The sequence below is a fragment of the Neofelis nebulosa genome, chromosome 4 (assembly GCF_028018385.1).
Source record: "Neofelis nebulosa isolate mNeoNeb1 chromosome 4, mNeoNeb1.pri, whole genome shotgun sequence".
Lineage (NCBI taxonomy): Eukaryota > Metazoa > Chordata > Mammalia > Carnivora > Felidae > Neofelis > Neofelis nebulosa.
The window spans coordinates 130,466,869-130,489,906 of NC_080785.1; the positions used below are offsets into that span (position 1 = coordinate 130,466,869).

Below are 23,038 nucleotides of genomic sequence, written 5' to 3' on the forward strand. Positions count from 1 at the left end.
CCTCCAGAGAGCTGGCTTGAATACCAACAATTCCCCCAGGTCTTAACAAGGAAAAAAAAAGTGTGCTTTTCCTTCCTAATTGTGTTTCTTAAGCAAACCTATCTGGAGTTGCACAAAGCATGGTTTGTGACACCCGGTTATTGACAATTTCTCATGAGAACATTCTGGAAACTGGCAGGACATCATGCCCACCAGAGAATTGTGGGGCTCACCAAGTACTGGGAGGGTGTCTAGGACCCTGTGGGCCTGCTAGTGGCAGGAAACCCAGAGCACTCGTGTGTGTGTGTGTGTGTGTGTGTGTGTGTGTGTGTGTGTTTCCCCTTTTATTTTGGGGCTCAGTTATTTTCATTGCAGCTTTAGGAGAGGACTGGGGATTCCTGAGAGCCAGGCCTGGATGGGTTAAATTAGAATAGCTCTAATTGGGATGGGATAAATTAGAATAGCTCTAACAAGCCATGCTTCTTGGTATTAACTTAGATGAACCTGTCAGATGGGTCTGTTCATTCTTGCTGGATTTTTTTTTTTAATTGAGATACAATATACATAACAGAAAATTAACGATTTTAAGATGCATTGCTGTGGCATTTAGTGCATCCACGGTGTTGTGAAACCATCACTCTGTCTAGTTCCAGAACATTCCCATCACCCTAAAAGTAAATATCCATGAAGCAGTCATGCCCCGTTCCCCACACCCCTAGCCCCTGATGCATAATCTGCTTCCCCACCTGCAGATTTATCTACCTGGATGTTCCCCAGTCTGGAATCCTACAGTCTGCGACCTTTTCAGTCCGGCTGACTTCAGAGAACAATGTTTTGGAGGTTCATCCACGTCACTACCTCATTCCTTTTTGCGACTAATATTGCATTGCATGGCTAGACCCCATTGTATCTAGTCATCTGCAGATGGGCATTTACTTTGTTTCCACCTGTTGGCCATTGTGAAGAGTGCCTCTGTGGTCCCCCCAGTCCCTCAGCAGCCTGAGTGCTCACACAGAGACAACCCCCATGGCAGAGTCTCCCCCAGGTATTTCTGGGTGTCCCCAGTGGTGTTTCACATGACTGGTGTTCTGTTCCAGGTGCCTGGTGACAGCCTCTGTTGCCAGTGCCCTCTGCAGCCGGACAGCCACCATCTGAAGCCCTGAGCCCCAGCCCAGCAAGATCATCCTATGATGTGCTGTACTCAAGGTGTGCGTGGGGGGCAGGACCTGGTGACCACTGCTTTCATTATAAGATGGGGACCTTACTGTCTCATGAGGGCATTTCCTTCCTCCCTTTCAGCCCGCAGATCTTTTTTCCTGAGCTCGTCACTTTCCTCAGCAAGGAATCTTCTGGTCTTGGAGAGATATACGCAGGGCACTAACTCATTCTGGTTAACCTAGGACTCTCCTGGTCGTCACATTGAAAGTTCATCTTCCTGGGATATCCCTTGATCCCAGGCAAATGGGGACAGTTGGTCACCCAGATTTCAGCCTGGTTGGGGAGAGCCTCCTCATTCAATGTGTTGAGTTTTACTAATCCCCTTGTTTTGAATCTGATGGCTGAGTTTGGCCCTCCATGTTCCCCTAAGCTCCAAATCGAGAGCCTATTTGCCCAAAGCCGGCTGGAGGCTAAGCCTTGTTTCTTCTACTGGGCTAGTCAGTCGCCTTGCTGCTTGGGTTAGGGAAGAAACCTGGAGATCTAAACTCTCTTTTTAGAGATTTTTTTGTTTTAAACTGCTTCTCTTGTGTTCAGCCCCATCTGGCCCCATACTTTCCCTCTTTCCCTCTGCTTCTTTGTTGGCTTATTTATGACTTAAATTTTTTTCCTTAATTTTTTTCTTTACTCTCATGTCAGTGATTTTCAGAAAGGAGCAGAATAAAACATGTGGTTTTTTTTTTTTCTGACATTCTTAACAGAAGTCTCATTTCCTCAATATGTGAGGCCAGCTTAGGTTTCCATCTTGGCTCAGCCTCTCAGCTAAGTGGCCTTGGACAAGTACATTGACCTCTCTGAGCTCCATTTCCTTTAAAGCCTGGGTCTCCTTCAGAATAAGAAGAGTGGAGTGGGGAAATAATAGCAAGCCAGAGAATGCGTGAGCAGCGCTGAGGGGGACTGGGTGTAGGTGGCCAGCAGGAGGATGTCTGAAGAAGCATGCTCCTACCCCATGGCTCCCAAGGTCTTAGACATGTGTCCTCAGCCTCTTGTCTCCTCTCCCCACCTCTGCCCCCTAGGAGCTCAGAGCCCAGTGAGCAGTGTGAAGGAAACATACTCATTGCACCCCCATGTTTCAAATTTATTTTTTTCTAGGACTTCAGAGCAAAACCTTCTTCCTTCTGCCAAGGAGGTCACCAGCCCAGCCTTTCCTTTGGAGTCCTGGATTGGGCTCAGCTTGGACAGCTGTCCTCAGCTTTCCAGACTCACTTCTGCCCCAGACACATGTCATTGACCCTCATGGCCAAACTCAAAGCCATATTCCCCCAGCAAGCCTTTCCCCCCCACCCCACCTACACACACACACACACACACACACACACACACACACACACACACACTTACAACGTAGTGGACATAGGACTAAATGTTTATGTCTTGAGTTGTTTCCTGCCTCTCCCCACCCCAACTCCACTGTAGGTTTGACTCTCAGTTCTACCGCTTACCAGCTGTGCTTCCCCAGGCAAGTGACTGCACTGCTCTGAGCCTCAGTTTCCTCATGAGTCCAATGCATCACAGACAGGATTGCTGACAATCACACAGAGGATTGCTTATTCCCAAGAGGAAATGATGGGGCCTAAGTAAAGAGCACACAGAGGACTGCTTGTATGTGTAAACACCAGGTCAGAGTGTGTTATGATTTCTGGCTTCTGCCATATCTTGAGTTTGATTTGGCTTCACTGTCAGGCTGTGGAGGTGGGGACTTGTCTTCCTCCTCTTTCTACACTTTGCAGCCCAGCTTCAGTGCCCCAGGATGTAGCAAAGTGCTGCATGGAGAATCGCAAAGTCCTGTTTGCCTTCCATCATCGTCAGGGTAACCTTGGGCAGGTCACATCCTTTCTCTGAGTCATTGTTTTTGGAGGCAGCTGGGAGAGAAATTCCTGCTGAGGCACGCAGAAAAGAAAGTGAAAAAGAGACCGTGGCTTTTAATGTGTGTTTCTCCCTCTTCTAGCGAGTTCATTCCCCATCAGCTCAGCCAGAGAGCCTCATTATCACAGAGTCGGGTGAACCCTGGGGTCCCTAAATCTCTGGCTCTCAGTCTCAGCTTTACGTTAGAGTAAACTGGAGAGATATCAGAAGCATTAATGCCAGGGCCTGACCTTGGATTAAGGAAACTGGAATTTTGGAGGATGGGGTCCAATCACAGAGGTTTTTCAAAGCTCCGAGATGGTGCTGATGCTTTTGGACCATGGCCCACACTGAGTAGGGAGGCTCTATACAATCCTCCTGTTGCTTCCAAAAGCATCTGTGAAGCACCTTTGTGCCAGGCAGAAGGTGCTATCTCCCTTTACAAAGCCCTTCCTTGGAGCTTTGGTTTGAGTTCCTCCACAGACGCCAAGCCCCCTCTCTTCCGAGGTCCCTTGCATTGCTGGACAGCAACTCTTAGGATTAGCAAATTCTTTTCATTGAGCCAAAGCTGGCATCCGTGACAGCCAATCCCTTCATCCTTGTTGAGCGTGGCTCAGCCCAGCCCAAGGAAGCCACCGTGCTTCTGAGCTGCCCCTCAGCTGAATGGCTCTGTCAAGGGTCAGACATCAGGGGCATTTGGAGAGCAGGACTCCAAAGGCAGCCTTGTGGATTTCAAATGCCCTTGGATCCAGAAGAGAGGCCTTCCTCCTGTATTAACTAGGCATGAGTCTATTGTTTTCTGAATGTGCCTCTACTAGAATTTTCTGGGCAATAAGTTCCAAATATAATTCACTAAATCAGAATCTGCAGGGGAGGGTCCAAGGAAGTTGTTTATTTAATAGTTGTCCCAGGTGAGGGTTCTGATCAGGCAGCATGGGAAATACCTTATAAGTTGATTGGATTAGCTAGTTCTGGCGACAGAAACTTCCAGGGGGCAGACTCTGAGATGGGAAAGGACTGGGCACTTGGGGGTGCGGTGGGGGGTGAGGAATTGGGGGTTGTGGGTGAGCAGACAGAGGCAGAGGGAATCCAGGCCTGGATGGGCTCCCAGCTGGGCCTGGGCCTCAGGCAGGTAGTGTCTCTGGGACCATGTTGGTCTCTGGCTGTTGTACCAGAATCCTTTGCTCCTTCTTTGCCCCAAGGAGTCCTTCCCTTTCACCCTCAGTTCTCAGGAAAATGAAGGAAACAGCCAAGACCATTTATGTCTCACTCATGCCTACAGAGTTCTGTTCTCCAGGAAAAGAGTTACAATTTTCAGGGTCAGTTCCCTGTTTTTATTTTTTGTTTTTTCTCAACCCTTGGAACAAAAACATTAGTCTTGATTAAACAATGCAGTTTTTTTTGTTTGTTTTTTTGTTTTTTTGTTTTTGGTTTTTTTTGTCATGGCTGCCATAACACGCTACTACAGACTGGGCAGCTTAAACCTCAGAACTATTTCTCACAGTTGTGGAGGCTCCAAGTCTGTGGGTGAGGGTATCTATCAGGTTGGTTTCTCCTGAGGCCTCCCTCTCACCACATCTTCATATGGCCTTTCCTTTGTGCTCAAACATCCCTCATGTCTCTCTGTGTGTCCTAATTTCCTCTTCCAATAGGATGCCAGCCATCTTGGAATAGGGCTACCTTAAGGGCCTCTCATTAATCATCCCCTTTAAGGCCTGACCTTGAAATATGTCACATTCTGAGGTACTGGGGGCTCAGATTCCAACATATGAATTAGTGGGGACACAGCTCAGGCCTTCTCAGTTCTCCTCAGGATCTTTAGGTGAGTGGCTGACCAACCACAGTGTCCAAGGAGGCCTGGGGGGAGCCCCTGTTCAACAGGAGGGGAAGGAAGCAGAGAAACAAGGGTGAGAAAGCAGATTGGGGGTCTCACTGTAGTTACCCGACCCTTCTGCTATCCTGTTTTCAATTCCCAGAGACTTTTATTTTCTATAACTTCGTGAGAGTATCTCGTTCTCGCTTGAAGAGTTTGTCATCTTCTCTTTCTTTCACTGTTTTTAACAACATTCTTCCACTCCTTGCACCCTCTCAGTCTGAATTTCCCCCCTTTCATTTGTTTTGGCTTCTGAGTGTCAAGGTAGAAGCACTCTTCAAATGTCCAGGGTGTGCAACCTTCTGATTGGGAAACCTGAGAGGTAGACAGGCATGTTTCTTTTTTTTTTTTCCTAAGGGCCCCAAATATCAAATTCTCTAGGTCTTTGCTTTTGGCTCAGTCAGCTTCCCTGGAAAAGAAAACTGATTTATCTTCATGGGGTGTTCTGTGTGTGTTTGTGTGTGTGTGTTTGTGTGTATGTGTGTGTGTGTGTGTGTGTGTTGGGGATGGGGGCAGGATACTGATAAGCTAGACAGTGGGCATTCTGGAGCTGAGTTGGTAGAAGAGAACTGAGCATCACTCCTTGCTGGTGGACATTCACTGACTCCCTGCTTTCAGTACAGCTCCTCATTCCTACGTGAGTGGGGTCTGGTGGCCCCCAAGCCACAGTGCCCAGCGTCGCCTGTCTCTCAAGATTTGCCTTCCTGTTGGCAGCTACAGAGCTCGATGCTTGCCTGGCAATGTGGGCCTGTAGAAGGGGGCTGGGGATCTAAGTTTGCAGCCACTTTCAACCCACATTCCTGTTTCAATGCCACCCCCCATGCCTGCCTCCAGAGGTACCTGGTACTTCCCATTCTTGAAACTTCCAAGATTCTGCAGGGCGTCATCTCTGCTTCGTGTTGGCTTCCTCTCGTGGGTGCTTGGGACCGAGGAGAAAGCTGAGATCCACATCCATTGTCACTTGTCTGTCCTTTCTCTGTCTTCCGACACTGGGCTGATGTTCCCCGTTCGCTGGTGTTTCCTTTCTTCTTGGTTATAGCTTTGATCTTCCTTTATCCTACCTCTAGTGAGTTGTGGGGACTGAGCAAAGACCAACATCTGCAAGTCAACCTCCCCTCTAAGCCTTAGGTTCCTCATCCATAAAATCCAGCCAGTAATAGTTTCTACAGCAATGTCAGTGGGAATTAAGTAAAGTACTGCCAGTAGAATACTGAGTGTGGGGTCTGGCAACAATATCTAATAAATACTAGGAAAATAACAAAATAGAATTATTTACCTTATCCAAGGGCCCTTGCAAATCCCTGGAAACAATGAGGTAGTTAGAACTACACCAAAGAATGTGTAGCTTAACACTGTCCGCCAGCCTTTGGTGCTTCCTTTTTCTTCCCATTCCTGAAGAAAGAAGCAAAACTCGCATTCACCCACAAAGAGCTCTACCAGTGAGACGCTCCTCCAACTTTGCTGTGTACTCCAATCCCCAGAGCTCTTATGACAATGCTGATTGTGATTCTGATGCTCTGGGGGGTGGGGGTGGGGTGCCTGAGAATATGCACTGCTGTTGGTCCCACTGGTCCGAGGCCCACGCTTTGAGTAGCAAGACACTGAATGATAGAAATGGAACCAGTTGGCCAATGAGGAGCAGGTAAAGGGAGGACGTCCTCCTGGGGCTCCTTTGGGTGGTGACCTTTAAGTAGGGCTTTTCTCCTTCAGGATCAAAACCCAAGGGGAATAGCGTGGGTTCCTCTAAACGGCCACAAGATGTCATAATGTCATTATAGGAATTCTCCCAGAAAGGTTCAAGTCTGGGTGTCAAATTACATCCCTTAAAGCAGGAAATGGAAAGTGGCAGTTATCCAATCAGTGCTGCTCAGGGACCAGCCTCGGTTAACCTCTCCTCTGGGTCCAGGACAGATGTCAGGCAAAGAGCTGGAACCTTTGTCTTACCCACCTTCTTTCACTCTTGTTCTTAGCTACATAGGATAGTCACATGAGATCTGTCAGGAGAGGAAGCTGGTCTTCTTAGAAACACCTTGGGTAAAGGTATTTCCACAGGGTAGTTTCTAGAACCACAGTCGGGGATGTTTTGCTTATACAAAGATCTTCCTGGAACAAATCAGCTGGGGAGGTGCATCATGCTACATCTCCATCAGAGGACTTCAAGGAGCCCATTAGCATGTCAAAGTCTGTGACAAGACCTGCAGGGACCCAGCCTGTTTAACAACAGTTACTCCTCTGCTTCTCATCCTCAAAGGAGTCAATCCTCTCCCTTCCAAGAATGCTATAAGGCACCTACGTAATTTTAGCAGCAACCCAGGGTTGCATATTTCATATAAAAATAGAGGTTGACTTAGTGCGTTTCAGGTGCTAGGTGGGGTAGCCGGGGGTCACCCGGCTAGAATCATTAGCTACCTCAGATGATCGTTTCAGAAGAACCATCCGGGAAACAAAATCATGATTATGGCCTCTTGTACTTTCTTCTTCATGTAAGAGTCGTCTGTGTTTATTTAATCTCCCCAACCATTAGATGGGACCACGTGACATTGCCAACAATTTCATGTGTTTTCATCTAGACCAGGGGTCGGCACACTGTGGCCTGTGGGCCAAATGGACCCCACCTCTGTTTTTGGGTATCAAAACACAAAATGTACTGGGATACAACCACCCTCATTCATTCGTGTGTTGTCTACGATTGCCTTCATGCTACCATGGCAGAGTTGTGAATTTGCCACATAGGCCTTCTGGCCTGTAAAGGCAGAGTATCTACTATCTGGCCTTTTGCAGAGAAATTTGCTGACCCTAGTAAAAATGGTAACTCCTGGAAGGGAATGCATAGATGTGTCATTTTTGTAGTTTCCCTGCTCCCCACCCCCAACACTGCACCCCATAAATGGTAGGTGTTTAATAAATATTGGATATGGAAAAGAGCTGTGAGCCTTCTTTCTGGAGAAGGCTGATACCTGATCCTTCGTCTACTTCTCTGGACCTTTGGCTTCTGTACTGTGACTCACTCTCAGACATTTGGCAGGCAAGCTCCCGCTGCTGCTGCCAAAGGCAGCTTTCTCTTTTTTGAGGAAAAAGAAATCCTTCAAAAAGTCTTGAGGGCCTGTGGCCATCAATCAGCTTGCTCTTAGAGCTGTGTGGATGAGGATGTATGAATGAAGCAAACATATGGATTGTATTTGCATTGAAATACACACAGGCAAAAAAAAAAAAAAAAAAGAAATACACACAGGCTCCGAAATTAAGTGGAAAAGGGCTTTGCAGGGACACTCCATTGCTTGTTCATCTCCAAAACTGTGTATATATATGTGTATATATATATATATATATATACACATATATATACACACACACATATATATGTATATATATATACATATATGTGTATGTATATAAATCTAACTAAAAAAGAAAATGATTTCGCATCATACAACATACATGTTCATTGTCAGGAAAGTGAGAAGGGATAGATGAGCATAAAGAAGAAAATAACAACTGGTCTGGTGTCATTTTACAGTGATGTGATGGCCAAATGGTCCCTATGCTTAGATATCTGAGCAGAGTGCCAAGGGAAGGCAGAGTTGCAGCAAAAATCGGGAGGAAGCATCAACTTGCTTAGCATACAAGATACATTTGAAGGTTGAGGAGACATGACAGCATTCTCATGGAGGTGAGGAGCTACAGGGTGGGAACCTAGTTTTGATACCATTTTCAGTCCCTCAGATGGGCAATCCAGATGATTCTGCCCTTAGCCCCAAACTTCTGTGTTATGCAGCTGTGGGGGGAGCCTGGAATTTGATGCTGAGTACTGGGAAAACATCAATTGCTCCAACTTTTTGTGGGCCGATAGGGCCACACTGTAAAAATACTCAGGGTTTTTGGTAGCATCCTTGAAGGGACAAGGTTGCTGGCTGAATAGGGTCATTTACTGCCTCAACCAGCAAAAGTCTCACTTGCTCCAGAGTAAACACAGGAAATGGAAGATGGTAAGTCTAGCTTGATCTGGAGTAGTGCTCTTCATTGCAAGTTGTAGCTATGTTATTTTTTGGTACACCTGGGAGACCTCACTGTAGGTTTTTTTTTTTACCCTCATGTAGTTTACCCTCATGTAGTTTCCAGTCTCCTTTTCCCTTGCCCTCTCCCTGTGTGGAGAATAGAATTCCAGATAATTCCTCTCTTCGCCTCCCTTGCAGCTATGGAGACTGGCTACACAGATCCAACCTGTAAGTGAGAATATGCTGGGGTGGGGAAGGGGGCTTTGGGAAATCTTTCTCTTTCCTGCACAGAAATAACTGATGATGACTTTTTCCGATGGCCAATTTATTCCTGGCCTGGGCATGGATGAGTTGCCTGCAGCTGAAGCAGCCATCTTGTGTCACAAGACAAAGCCCGTGAGAATAATAGAGGTTGGCCCAGAAATCATTAAAATCCATGTCGGCAGCTGCCTACCTCCAGCCTTTCTGTTATCTGAGAAAATAACCCCCCTCTCTGTTTAAGCCAGTGTGAACCCAGTTTTCTATTATTTGCAGCCAAATGGCCTTTTAGCAGATGTACCGCATGACCCGCTCAGCTGGGCGTTGAAACAGGCGCACGTCATGATGACAGTCTTTAAGCTTTGTTGTGGTAAAAATAAAACTGACACCCTGTTACAAATTTGGTGGCTGTGTCTGGGTCTCAGCAGGAAACCGATGACACACTCACACAGGTTAATTGAAGAGAGTTTAATAAGAGGACCGTTGACCAAGGTGTCTAGAGGGTTTAGGGGAACATCAAGAGCTTGGTCAGTGCTCCAGGGCTACCAGCCAGGAGCTGGTGCACCCCGAGGCTACAAGGACAAGGGAGTAAGGGATTTTACCTGCAGCTGGGGAGAGCTGCCAGATGGAAAAGCGGGCCAGAGGAGTGTAGCTGGGGCTAGAACGACATTGCTTACTTGTGGTGACCCAGCACGAGGATAAATTCCTCAACCTTTTGGTCCTTCCACCCTCCAATGTCTTGACAGCACTCATCGGAAGCCAGACGGCAAAGGAGGCTGCAGATACATTCTCTATGGGGCAGCCTTCCCGACAGAGTGGAGCGGAAGAAGATGGCGGGTGGATCTGGAGGGGCAGATGGGAGGTCTCCGGCACAGACAGCTCCCTAACGAAGGGTCTGAGACACTCCAGGGAGCCACGCTCCATGGGTGGAGAACCACTGGTCAGGTATCCAAAACTGTCCCTTCACATTTCAGGGCTCTTTGACCTATGTCTTCTTCTTAAGAAGTCGTCTCCAGCATTTTGGGCAGTGGCCCACAGCTGGGCCTCCAGCTACCCCTGGCCTCCGAGCTTGGGAGGCCTTTTGTAAAAGCTGGGCGTTTCTGGAGCCCCCGTGGGGCTGGCTTAATGTGGAAAGTTAATTGGGCCCCGGGAGTCTCCATGGAGTGCTCTGGCATCGGATTGGTTTTTACGGTGCTGTCACTATTTAAATGTCTTCAGGGGCTGAGATCAACCACATTACACACAAGCCCAGAGAGGAAGGAGAATTCCCGACCCTGAATCAGGACCCCTGCCCAGTGCATCACCTTCATGTTTTCATTCCATCCGCCTGACACAACACACCTCAACTATACATAAGACCGAGGGAAGGCTTAAGAGGGCAAGTGAGGGGCAGACTGAGGCTGGTTGCCGCCTTACGGGGCAGCCACTGTAGCCTCCCTTTACCGGAGTGTTGGAGAGGTTCAGGGACTTGCCCCAGGCCAAAGAACTCCTGGGCTCCTCCAGAAGGAAAACTCAGGTCTCCCGATGCCAAAGCCTTCTTAACCAGTGGGGCCCAGTGTCTTCTTAACCAATGGAGCCCAGATCCAGTCTCCTCAGGAGACTCTAGACCCACCTGCCAGAAGCAGCTCTCGGCAGGGGGGGGGGGGGGCCCTTTCGGGGTTTCCTGGCCTGAGCTGATGTCTCCTTGGCCCCCAAAGGATTCAGCACAAATTATAGTGATTGTAGGAATGAATAGTCATTATAAGCACTTTGAGTCAGGCATGCCCTGGTAGGTTCTCTGGAACTTTTAAGCCATAGTTTTCTCATCTGTAAAATGGGGCTATCAGCCCTGTATGTTGGATTCCCCCAGAAATCAACCTTGGGGAAAGGATTCTAGCACAGGGAGTTTATTCGGATGGGTGATCCCAGGAACCACTAGTAGGGGACAAGGAAGGGAGATAGGGCAGGGAGGCAGGCACACCAAGTGTGTTATCAAACAACTGACTACACTGGGTGACCAGACCTGAATCCTACTGGTGAGGAGGCCCAGAGACGGCGGGAGCTGGTGGTGGATGTTGGGCCTCGTTGTATGTGAGGGCAGGAGGTGGAGGACACGACCAGGGGGTCTCCCACACTAAACCCATCGAGTTGTTGTGAGGAGGCAATAAAACCATGCCCGGCACCTAGTGAGTGCTCATTAAATGGCGGCCATTATTATTACTGTTACCATTCTTGCCTTCACTAGTGCTCTGAGTGCTACTGACTCATGGCACATTGAGCAGGCATTTAGTGCTTGTTACTTGTCTCCTGCCAACTCGTTTTGACATCAAAGTGTATTGTTTCAGCCAAGCGTTTTATTTCCCCTAGGGACCATCCGCTGGGCAGAAAGCTCTGAGCTCCTGGCCCATGTCATGAGAATTCTAGCCAGGTGTGTTTCCCAAGCACAGGAAAGAATTCTCCTTGTGGGAGGAAATTGGGCCTGGCCAGGTTCACGGGGCTGGGCTCTGTTCTTTCCAGCTCTTCCGAGGAAAGAAACAAGCACCAGCCCTCTCCCTTCCGTAGCCAGGCCGGCCTGTTTTCCCTCCAGCTGGCAGCCGCGGGTGCCAGTGCGCCCAGCCAGGACCTGAGTGCAGCTGTCTCCTCCGTGGGCCGCCCACCCTCCTGTTGTTGCCCTGAAGGCCTGCTTTGAAGCTACTAGAGGGTGGAGTTCTTCCTCCGATTGCCCTCCTTCCTTCCTTTGTGTTTTCGGTTGCTTCCTCTTCCTACCCTCCACCCCCAACCATTCTATTTCCTTCTCATCCTTTCTCCTCTGGGCTCCTTGGGGAGGGGTGGCGTTTCGATCTGGATTGTTACCACATCCACCCCTTAGAAGGCCTGGCCAGGTTTGGAGTGGGTTGAAGGGGGCTTTTCCCCTCCTTCCTCCTCTTGGGTCTGCTCCGTCTTGTGTTGGCTTTGATCTCCAACGGATGCCGACAAGTGGACAGGCCCACCCACTGATCCCATTCAGTGTGGCTCAAAAGAAATGTTCCATGTTCTTCAGGCTGCTGCCTTTGCTCTTGCAGAAGAGAGGGCGGCTGGATGGGAGCCGCTTGAGCCTTGCAGATTGCGAGCTGGCATTGCCAGCTGGCTGATTATTGATGGTTGATGTGTGGCTGTGCTGCCCGCGGAGGGTTGGAGGCAAGGCAGGGCGGTGAGGTGTTGTGGCAGCAGGTGATATCGGACAGATGCCCCCAAAATGCAGCGGGCTCGCTCAGGAGGGACTTTTAAGGGCTGCTGTCCAGAAGTCTCTCACACGTTTACCATGCTGGAGGAAATGCACATGAGAAAATAAACCGGCAGGACACCTGGGTTCAAATTCTCAATCTACTACGACTTGGCTTTCAGGCCTTGAATAAAACATCCAGTCCTGTGCCAGCCTGTTTTGATTTCCAAACTGGTTAAAATGATACCTGTCCCACTTAGTTTGGGAGCTCACGGTATCAGCTCTTGCTGCGTAAAAAGCACCACCCAAAGCTAGTGGTCCATAACGATGGTGGCTTAGAAGCTCACGATTCTGAGAATCAGCAGTTTGGGCTGGGTTCAGCTAGGCAGTTCTTCAGCTTGGGCTGGATAACTCACGCACCAGGGGACAGCTGCCAGTGTAGGCTGGCCCAGCTGAGACAGTTAGTCTTTCTCCACGGATCTGTCATTCTCCAACAGGCTAGTCCCAGGGGTCTGTGGAATACAAGACAGAAAGCCAAAGTCTACAGCCTCTTGAAGCTTGGACTTAGGGCAGTTACATTGTCCCTGCTGCTGAATTCTTTTCATCAAAGCAAGAGATAAGCCTCACCCCGATTCAAGGGGTGGGGGACCAGACTCCATCTCTTAACGGCAGAGGCTGCAAAGTCACATTGCAAAGGGATGTGCATACAGGGAGGGAGATAGTTGGGGCCATTTTTGCATCTGATCTCCTACAGCCACGGAATAATAGATTCAAAGTCACTTGGAAGTGCATAAAGTACCTCACAGTGCAAGGAAACAGGCAAAAGGCTGAAAATCAGTTTAATCCCACCTCCCAGAGGGGCGCATTGCTGATACATTTGTCTGCATAATCCTGTCATGTTCTAAGCTCATAAAATGGTGTTTTGGCTGTGTAAGAACAAGAATTTCAATGACCAAGTGCCCAGAATTAGATGAGAACTTTTGCGGGTTGTCTGTTTACGACCTCTGAGAAATCTAAGCCTCCCGACTGGTCTACCTTCGGGTTTGACATCCACTGAGAAGACTAACGAATTTAGATAGCCAGATGGTGGTCTGGTTTCAGGGACCTCATCATAGGGGATAGACTGTAGCATGGTAAACCAGATGTCTCACGGGGCAGAAACATCAAGGAGAGAAGGGGTTCTGGGTACTGGATACTGTGTAACTAATACCAGCACCTGTCCCAGTTCGTGGTGACATTTCTGGAATCAAGGGACCATAGGTGTCACCTGAAAAGGAGCATTCTGTAAACTAATGCTTGGAGGACTTAAGCCACCTTGCGGTGTGACCTTTCCAAGCGAGTGTATCCCACAGAACATCCCATTTATTTCTCCCAGGTGATGATGGGATTTGCTGGCCACCAGGAGCTGGGACCAGTAGAGGTTTGGGACTCTGGAGAATGGTGGTTTTTCAACTCCACCAGCACCAGCAGTGAGAGCGCATTTTCAATGCAGAGAAAACATCCAAGGCTGTAGAATCCCAGACTTCCTAGCCCCATGGTGACTGCGTCTCCCACATGGACACATGGAGCCCACACCGGCCTCCAGAAATGTCAGCCAGTTGTCATCCTCACCAACAACCTACTAGAGTGTCTGTCTCTCTCCTCTGCTTTTGCCAGCTCTGAACACTTTCATAAAAAACAAAAACAAAAACAAAAACAAATCCTGCATGGTTTAAGTGGCATGTCTTTATGCATACATCCATGGAAGCCGAAGTGTCCAGAAGCCATTCAGACTGGGAAACAATTTGGAAGACAAATGATAGCAGCCACATTGTGGGACACTGCCAGCCGACCACCATCCTGCTCGAGAGGATTGTTCAGTCTGCACACGTTTTAGTGCTCACTTGGGAGAGTCCTTCTCTCTTCCTCTCCAATTAGCCCACATGGGTATGCGCACTCTTCACTCGCCCTGGCCTGCCCAACCCCAGGCTCGTTAATGACTCCACACAGCACTTGTATGAGCAGGAGGTGCGCCTTGGCAGTCCAGTCCCCGCATGTGGACTGCCCAGATGGGTGGGACGTCCCTGCCCTCACCGGCTGCCAGGGTTTGCTTTGTTTTCGTTTATGTTGGCTCTGTTTCAGTGCAGCCCACAGATGTGGTCAAAGCGGAGAGGGCTAGGGGGCTGGAAGCAAGGGGGGGTGGTGAATAAAGGAGTCAATCATTTCTGATATAATTCAATGTGACTAGAACTTTGCGGTGAGAAAAGCCAGGCTCCGTCTGGGCCCCTGCTGGCCTCTCTTCTGGGTCTTTCTCCATCCCACCCAGACAGGGGGAGCTCGGGGCTCTTGGGAGCCATGCAGGACCTCACCTAAGGAGCCCTGCCAAGCCCGGTGACAGTCGCTCCAATTTCTAGGCCACAGCGGGGATGGCTCCGCTCATTTGCCTCCTCTCCTCTTGGGGCTCTGTGGGAAGGGCTCAGCTCTAATGAGAGGAGACAGTTGAGAGAAGGAGCTGGTTTGACAGAGAGCGGACCCCCTGTGGCTCTCTCAGACTTCTCACCTGTCAGGTGAAAAGGATCCCAATTAACCACCTCAGCGATGCGATGTGGAGCCCCGCAGCCTCACGGCCCATCCTGCCATCTGTCTCCCAAGGTGGTAGAAATGGGGGCAAGATGGTTGGGGGGGGGGCACTGCAGGGTGTGAGTAGGGGGAGCCAGTCCCTGGTCACCCCTCTCTGGGGTTTCCTGCCCTCTGGTCACATCGCCCTGAATGCGCAAAGCTTTGGGACCCTACTGGCTCTCACCGTTGCTTACCTCTGGCCTCAGCACGCTTAGAGGAGGGGCCATGAAAGAGTTAAGAGCTCCCCTCCCTCACTTATTCTACCTCTGCTGCCCTGCTTGGCTGGCTCCCATTCCTTCTGGGGGTTTCCTTCCTTCTCTGTCTTTTCCACAGGGAGGCACACAGGGCCCTGCCCCTGGCCACATTTGCCAAATGTAAATAGTTGCTAAAGTTATTTAGTGTGTCCTCACATCTCCTTTATGTCCCTGGTGTTCCCTAGGCAACCGCTGCGGGAATGCAGTCAACTTGTGGAGGATTTGTGCACACAGGAATATGAAATGGCTCTTGCTCATTTCTTGTTTGGGGGCATCTTGGAGTGGGCTTCTCCCCCTGGGAATTAGCATGTTCATTTGTTATTGGAAAAGTGGGCAGCAAGACAAGTCTGACCGGACTGCCCCTGGAAGTTGGAGACGTGGCAACTCCGGGTCCCTTTGCTGAATTCTCTGGATGGGTGTGAAAAGGGTGGCAGAAGGCAGTCCTCTAACTCGCCCATGTCCGTCCACCGAAACCCTGCCATGGGAGGGGCCGTGGTCATAGCGAAAGAGAGAGTGTGCTGTCTTTTCTTTCTAGAGACCATAGGCACGTACAGATATGTAATCGCTAGGTTATACACCTACAGCTAATATAATGCTGTATGTCTACTATGTCTCAACAGCGACACAAAGACTATTTGGACAAGCTAACTTTCTTTTTAATTACTGAGGTATGTGTGACATACAATGTGATATTAGTTTCAGGTGTACAACGTATTGATTCGACAATTCTATCCATTACTCAGCGCTCACCATGCTAAGTGCAGTCCCCATCTGTCACCATGCAGTGTTATTACAACATTATTGACCATATTCCCTATGCTGTTACTTGTCATCTCTGTGACTTACTTATTTCACACCTGGAGGTTTGTACCTCTTAATCCTCTTTATCTTTTTCCTCCAGCCCCCAGCCCCTCCCCCTCAGGGAACCTCCAGTTTCTCCTCTGGATTTAAGAGTCTGGGGTCTTTTTGTTTGTTTGTTCATATGTGGTTGTTTTTATTTTATTTTAATGTTTATTTCTTTTTGAGAGACAGAGAGTCAGAGCACAAGGAAGGGAAGGGCAGAGAGAGAGGGAGACAGAATCCGAAGCAGGCTCCAGGCTCTGAGCTGTCAGCCCAGAGCGCGACATGGGGCTTGAACCCACGGACCATGAGATCATGACCTGAGCCAGAGTTGGACCCTTAACCGACTGAGCCACTCAGGCATCCCCACATGTTTTGTTTTTAAGGCTGTTTTTTCTTACATGAGCAATAAATTTCTTACAAAAAATGAGAAAATATGGATAATTATAGAAAAGATGATCACCATGAACATTTTGGTTATATGCATATTTTTGTATGAAAGCTTTCAAACAAAAGAGGCACCCTTGCAGTGTTTTCAAAGACCCAATGATATAAACCTCATTCCATGTTGATCACATGCCTCTACTCTGTATCAAATATGTACTCCTGCTTAATAACTTAGCCTCAAACCTCGTGGTTTAACACAGTGGTCCTCACATACTTTTGGTTTCCAGACATTTTTACACTTTTAAAATCATTAAATACCTCAAAGAACTTACGCTTATGCCAGCTATAGCTATCAATATTCACTATATTGGAAATGAAAACAAAATATTTATTTATTAAAACAATTTTTTTGGCATTTATTTATTTTTGAGAGACAGAGAGAGACAAAGCATGAGCAGGGGAGGGGCAGCGAGAGAAGGAGACACAGAATCTAAGCAGGCTCCAGGCTCTGAGCTGTCGTCACAGAGCCTGATGCGGGGGCTCAAACCCAAGAACAGTGAGATCATGACCTGAGGCGAAGTTGGACGCTTAACCGACTGAGCCACCCAGGCACGCCTGAAAACAAAATTTTTAAGGCAAGAATACGCAAGCACATATTCCACTAACCATCATGGTAATGATGTCATTACATGCCATGTGACTTCTGAAAAAGTCCGTTGTACGCTCATGAGTCAGAGCAAAAAGGCAAGTATCGTCTTCACAGTATTACAAAATGAGGTTTGACCTTGTAGAGACTTTAATAGGGTCAGGGACCTTCTGTAGTCCCCAGACCACACTTTGAGAACAGCTGGGTTTTAAAAATTAGTATTTATGGGGGCTCCTGGGTGGCTCAGTCGGTTACGTGTCCGTCGTCGGCTCAGGTCATGATCTTAAGGCTTGTGAGTTCGAGCCTTGCGTTGGGCTCTGTGTTGACAGCTCAGGGCCTGGAGCCTGCTTTGGATTCTGTGTTTCCCACTCCCTCTGCCCCTCCCCTGCTCTCGCGCTGTCTCTGTCTCTCTCAAAAATAAATAAACGTTAAAAAAGTTTTTATAAATAAATAAAAATTAAAATTAAAATTAGCGTTTACTATTATTGCTTATAAGTCATCAGACCAGGTAGATGGTTTTCAGGTCTTGGCCGGGTGCACTGATGTGTCTGCGATCAGCTATGGCTGCCGGCGGTTCTGTGGAAGTTGGCCAGCCTCACACGTGTCGGAGGGTCAGCTGGTTGGAGGCTGGTCTAGGGATGGGGTCAGTTGATACAACTGGGCTCCCTCCATGTGGCCTCTCATCCTCCAACAGCTGGCTTGAGCTTGTGCACGTGGTAGTGGCAGGATTCTGAGACATGGAGAGAGATACTGAGTAGGAAGACACAGCTACCTGTCCCAAGTAAAGATTCGGATGGTGAGGACGGCAAAGATCACAGAAATCCCAACCACCAGAAGAGAACCCAGGCCTGGCCCCCTGCACCTGCTAGAGGTTCAGAGTCACGAGGGGGGACTCAACATACAAGGTGTTGGTTAGAACAACATACACATGTGTTTTAAAAAACATGGGACACCTGGGTGGCTCAGTCGGTGAAGCGTCCGACTTCGGCTCAGGTCATGATCTTGCGGTTCATGAGTTCAAGGCCCGCGTTGGGCTCTGTGCTGACAGCTCGGAGCCTGGAGCCTGTTTCAGATTCTGTGTCTCTCTCTCTCTCTCTCTCTCTCTGACCCTCCCCCATTCATGCTCTGTCTCTCTCTGTCTCAAAAATAAATAAACGTTAAAAAAAATTAAAAAATAAAATAAAAAAAAAATAAAAAACATGTGGGTTTTGGGGAGCCTGGGTGACTCAGTTGGTTAAGCATCTGACTCTTGGTTTTGGCTCAGGTCGTGATCTGATGGTTTGTGAGCTACTGGCAGTGCAGAGCCTACTTGGAATTCTCTCTTTCTCTCTCTCTGCCCCTTCCCTGCTCGCACGGGCACTCTCTCTCTGTGTCTCTCAAATAAACAACAACAACAACAAAATAAAAAACACATGTGTTTTAATTCGCATATAGAAGAGATGCACAAGATCAGTGTCTGTACTGTGTGTCAGTCTCCCATGGCCACGGGACCCTTCCGGTAGCCAATGCAGGGTGATGTACTACATACACCCCTCTTGTACCACAGGCAAAGACCCCATTCCTTACCCACAGGAGTGGGGGCACGGCAGATATACTGGTGTGCTGGCCAAGTCCCATAAGGGGCACATGCTTGGGCAGGTCACATGACGGCTGTTTTCCCAACAGAGAGGAGGGACTGAGGGAGAGGGAGAGAATGAGAGAGAGAGAGAGAGAGAGAGAGAGAGAGAGAGCAAGCAAGAGGGCAGGAGAGCTTAAGGTCTCTAAAGACTTAAGCTCAGAATAGGCACATTGTCTCCTTTCTCTGTATTCTGTCGACCAGAGTGAGTCACGTGTCCAGGAGGGTGCGAAAGAGACCCCATTCCTGGGATGGGAGTTGCTGCAGAGTCATGTTGCAAAGGGCAAGCACAGAGAAAGGAGAATGATTGTGGGTATTTCTGCAATCTACCACATACTTCCTATTTGTTCAATGACTACATTATTTTCTATTGAATGGACATGCTATAATTTACTCTGGCCCCAACTGCTGGACATCGAGGTTGATCTTCATTTTCTCTTCCTACAAATGAGGCTGGAACAAGCATCTGCTACATTTGTCTGACTCTTTACTTAGGACAAGTTCCTGGAAGGGACATGGCAGCAATGTTAGAGCGTTGTTGAAGTTCTGGATACACCCCGTAAACCTCTCTGTTGAGAGAGCTCCCGCTGGTCCGTGCTGCCCCAGCAAGGAAGGAGGCGTCTGCCCGCCGAGAGACTGGTTTCTGCGGGCGTTTCCGTGTACACATGGGCATGTGAGGTCACTTGTTAACCGTGGTCCTTCATCCCCAGTGCCGACGAGGCCTGAGGTCGTCAGTGGTTAACTGGGCTGACCACAGCTTAAAGCGGCTGAGGAGGGCTGAGGTGGCCTTCTGACAGACTGCTGAGTCTGGGTTTCTCTGAGTGCCCTCCCTTCTTTTCTAGCCCCCCAGTGGCCCTGATTAGTTACACATGAGAGATGCACCTCTTCCCAGAGAAAAAGAACAGGTCGTCTCATTTCATTTTCTTTTACACAGTCAAGAACAATGCAAGGGGCAGCTTGGTCAGGAATGGAGCCCTGAGCCCTCAGGGAAACAAGCTGTCCCAGGGTGCCAGGCGGGGAGGCGCTGGATAGGCACCAGCTGATTCTGGGCAAACCCCACAGATCTGAAGTTCTCTCCTGCAAGCCTTACGTCCTCTCCCTACAACACCACCCCATGGCCTCCTGTGTTCATCCACCAGCAGTCGGAATTCTTAGTCTATGAGGTCCATGTGATCTTTCATGCAATTCTCACCAATACCCCACATGCCTCCTTGGCCTTATGTTTCTTCCAAGCCATGTTCCCTACAGTTCCCAGAGGAAACCCTGATAAATGGCTTCCACTTCTGGGCTTCTGCTCCTGCTGTTCCCTCGGTCCAAAATCTTGTCCCCACGCTCTGTCTGGCCCATCTCCCTCTAGCTAATTCACAAATGTTCTTCAAAATCCAGCCTAAGGGGATTCAAAGGGTTTACCTTTGAGGCTGGGTTGAGGTGCTCAGACCCTGAACAGACACTTCTACTGACAGCAGTTCGGGCTGAGATATGGGAGTCTTGCTGTTTTCTAGCTGTTTTCTTGCTGTTTTCTAGCTGTGTAACATTTAGAAAGTCAACTGACCCGTCTGAGCTCCATTTTTCCTCTTCTCTTCTCGGTTGCTCTGATGGTCAAAGGAATTATTGGAAGGACATACTATCAGGGGCACCTGGGTGGCTCAGTAGGTTAAGTATCCGACTCTTGGTTTCAGCTCAGGTCATGATTTCACGATTTGTGGGTTCGAGCCCTGTATCAGGCTCTGCACTGACAGTTTAGAGCCTGCTTGGGATTCTCTCTTTCCCCTCTCTCTCTGCTCCTACCCAATGCTTGCTCTCTCTCTCTCTCTCTCTCTCTCTCTCAAAATAAACAAAATTTTTTATAAGTATATACTATTTTAATTGCTAAACATGCAAAACAATATTAAGAAAAAAGTCCTACCGTGGTTCTCCTAAAACGCAGATGATAAGAAAAGAGTTATGTGCAGATAGTTTATTTTGAAGAAGTGATTCTTCAGAAAGGGTGTGGGGACACTTGGGAGACCAACAGGCAAGCCAGGCAGGTCAATCCTGACTGCGGTGATGCTGTGGGCATGGGACCCTCTGAGAAGCAGTGTGGAGCACACAACAGCACCATCCCCCTCCCCCCCCCCCCAAGACACAAAAGAGGGGAGCATTTATTCCTGACTTGGTTAGGACTTCTTTTCAATGTTTGCACTTAAATGTCTGCCAGGGGCCACACGGCCGAGCAGGATCCTGGGGGCACCTGTCACACAGCAGAGAAGGTCTGCAGAAACCAAGAGATACCCAGTGCAGCTGAAGCAAGGCACCGCTTGTTGCCACAGCTCTGGACAGGACAAAGAGGTGGGTGGCCAGGGTCTGAGATGGCGCATAAAAGGTGGCCCCCGTAAGCAAGCTGCAACTGTCATAGCTGAGTCTGCACCTCCAAGCACACTGACTGGCACAGAGAAGACATTAAACCAGTGGTAAGTGAGAAATGGAGGGGGCATCCCCATTTCCTGGCCCCCCAACTCGGGTCACGGTGGCCAGAAGTTCTTTTTCCATGGTGGTTTTATGCCCTTCAGGAGCCCGGATGGAGACAGGTGCCCTGCTTCCGGCCAGAGGCTGGTTGGGCAGATCTCGGTGAAAGGGTTGGGTTGGATGGGGGTTTTCCAAAGATGTCCTCCAGGGACCTGGTGGGGTGGGGTGACCTGGGTGTGTCAAGAAACATTCCTCCTTCCTCTCCCATCTTCCTGTCTACCCAAAGGTCTGTTTCTTCTGAACCTAATTCCTGAGCGTCACCTGAAACAGCATTTGCCACAACTGTATTCCATGAATCCTAGCCCCAGCCCCAACTCACCTTCAACCAAAGCCCTTCCATGTTACTTCTTTGATATACTGAGATTGTCTCTGTATCAGCTGGGACTTGGAGGCAATCAAATGAAACCAACTGCTTTAAGTAAAGAGAAAAGGAATCTATTGGAAGTGGATACAAATCAGAGATCTGTGTGCAAAGAAGTTTGGACACCTGGGAGTTGAACCAAGTGAAGTAGGCATGTCTGTTGCAGGACTTATCAGAATCTTTAGTACACCAGTGCACATCTCCAGTATATAATTTTTTATATACATTTTCCAAATGTATTTCTTCAATGCCATGATGCACTGATTGTAAGGTGTATCAGCATTTTAATAACAGCATTTTCAGGAATCAGAACAAGAAAGGAAAACTATCACATGGGGTGTGCGAATTGATTTTCGGAAGCATTGTCATTTCAACCTTGTTTGTTTTAATGCAGTCTGTACAGAGTACTTAAGATGGACCAGGCATGTTTTTAAGAGCTTTTACCTAAATTGACTCAGTCCTACCTTTTGAGGTAGGTGTGGGGCTGGGAGGGGCTGAAGAATCCCAGAGGGAGTACTCCAGGGAGCGTGATTGACCTCGGGCCCCAGGGGTGCACTCTGAACACGCCTCGAATGGCCTGGGGCAGTGGCCAGTGACTGAGCATATCAGGGACACCAAGGTAGACCCCATCCTGGGAGACCTGGGACTCGTCTGACAGCTGACTTGAACTCAAGAACTCCTCAAAAATTTGCCCAAACTTTCTTGGAACTGCATGGCAGTCTAAGGCTTTTGTTTCTCCTCTTTTGTGGCAGGAACAGGTGTTCCCCAAGGCCTCATACAGTCCCCAGCCTCCTCCAGCTTCACCCCTGCACTCTCGCACAGGTGTTTCTCCCAGGACACATCTGACACATCTCGTCTCATGGTGGAGTCTGCCTCTTGCAGAATGTGAACTAACATGGTTGGATCTTTTATTTCATTGCCAATCTACAAATGGGAAAGCTGAGACCCGGAATGGTTGAGTAACTTGCCCAAGGTCACACAGCTAGGAAGGGCCAGAGCCGGTCATCAGACCCAGGCATGCCGGAGTACATACTCATAACCATTTCACTACACCACCTCTCATTTCATAGTAACGTGTGGGAAAGTAAGAAAAAGTGCCGTCGGGTCTAGAAAAGGGGGCATTTGTTCTTGCAACTCATTTTTTTTTTTTTTTAAGTTTATGTATTTTGGCAGAGACAGAGAGAGAGACAGAGAGTGCAAGTGGGGAAGGGGCAGAGAGGGGGAGAGAGAGAATCCCAAGCAGGCCCCGTGCTGTCAGCACAGAGCCCAATGCAGGGCTTGAACTCACGAATTGTGAGATCATGGTCTGAGCCAAAATCCAGAGCCCGACGCTTAAGCGACCGAACCATCCAGCCGCCCCCGTGCAACTCATTTTCTGCAGAGCGTCTTGTAGGACTGGGGACCAGTCGGGGAGGTGCGCTGTGGGAAAATGGCAGAGGGCCTTTGTGACACACGTCTGTCATCATGACTTGAGGGTGTCGTGGTG

The 23,038-nt window shown here is 48.8% G+C and overlaps 1 long non-coding RNA gene across 3 annotated transcripts; it reads left to right on the top strand.

Moving 5' to 3' along the window:
* Positions 1-6,423: 6,423 nt before the first annotated feature.
* LOC131509909 (uncharacterized) lies at positions 6,424-21,857 on the top strand. 3 transcript variants are annotated; one of them, XR_009260773.1, is made up of 4 exons: positions 6,424-6,554; positions 8,430-8,582; positions 20,884-21,014; positions 21,418-21,857. It is a non-coding gene; the product is annotated as an uncharacterized LOC131509909 (long non-coding RNA). The 3 variants fall into 3 exon arrangements; XR_009260774.1 differs by lacking the exons at positions 20,884-21,014; positions 21,418-21,857 and adding an exon at positions 9,199-9,352; XR_009260775.1 differs by lacking the exons at positions 20,884-21,014; positions 21,418-21,857 and adding an exon at positions 9,106-9,191.
* The last annotated feature ends 1,181 nt before the right edge of the window (positions 21,858-23,038 follow it).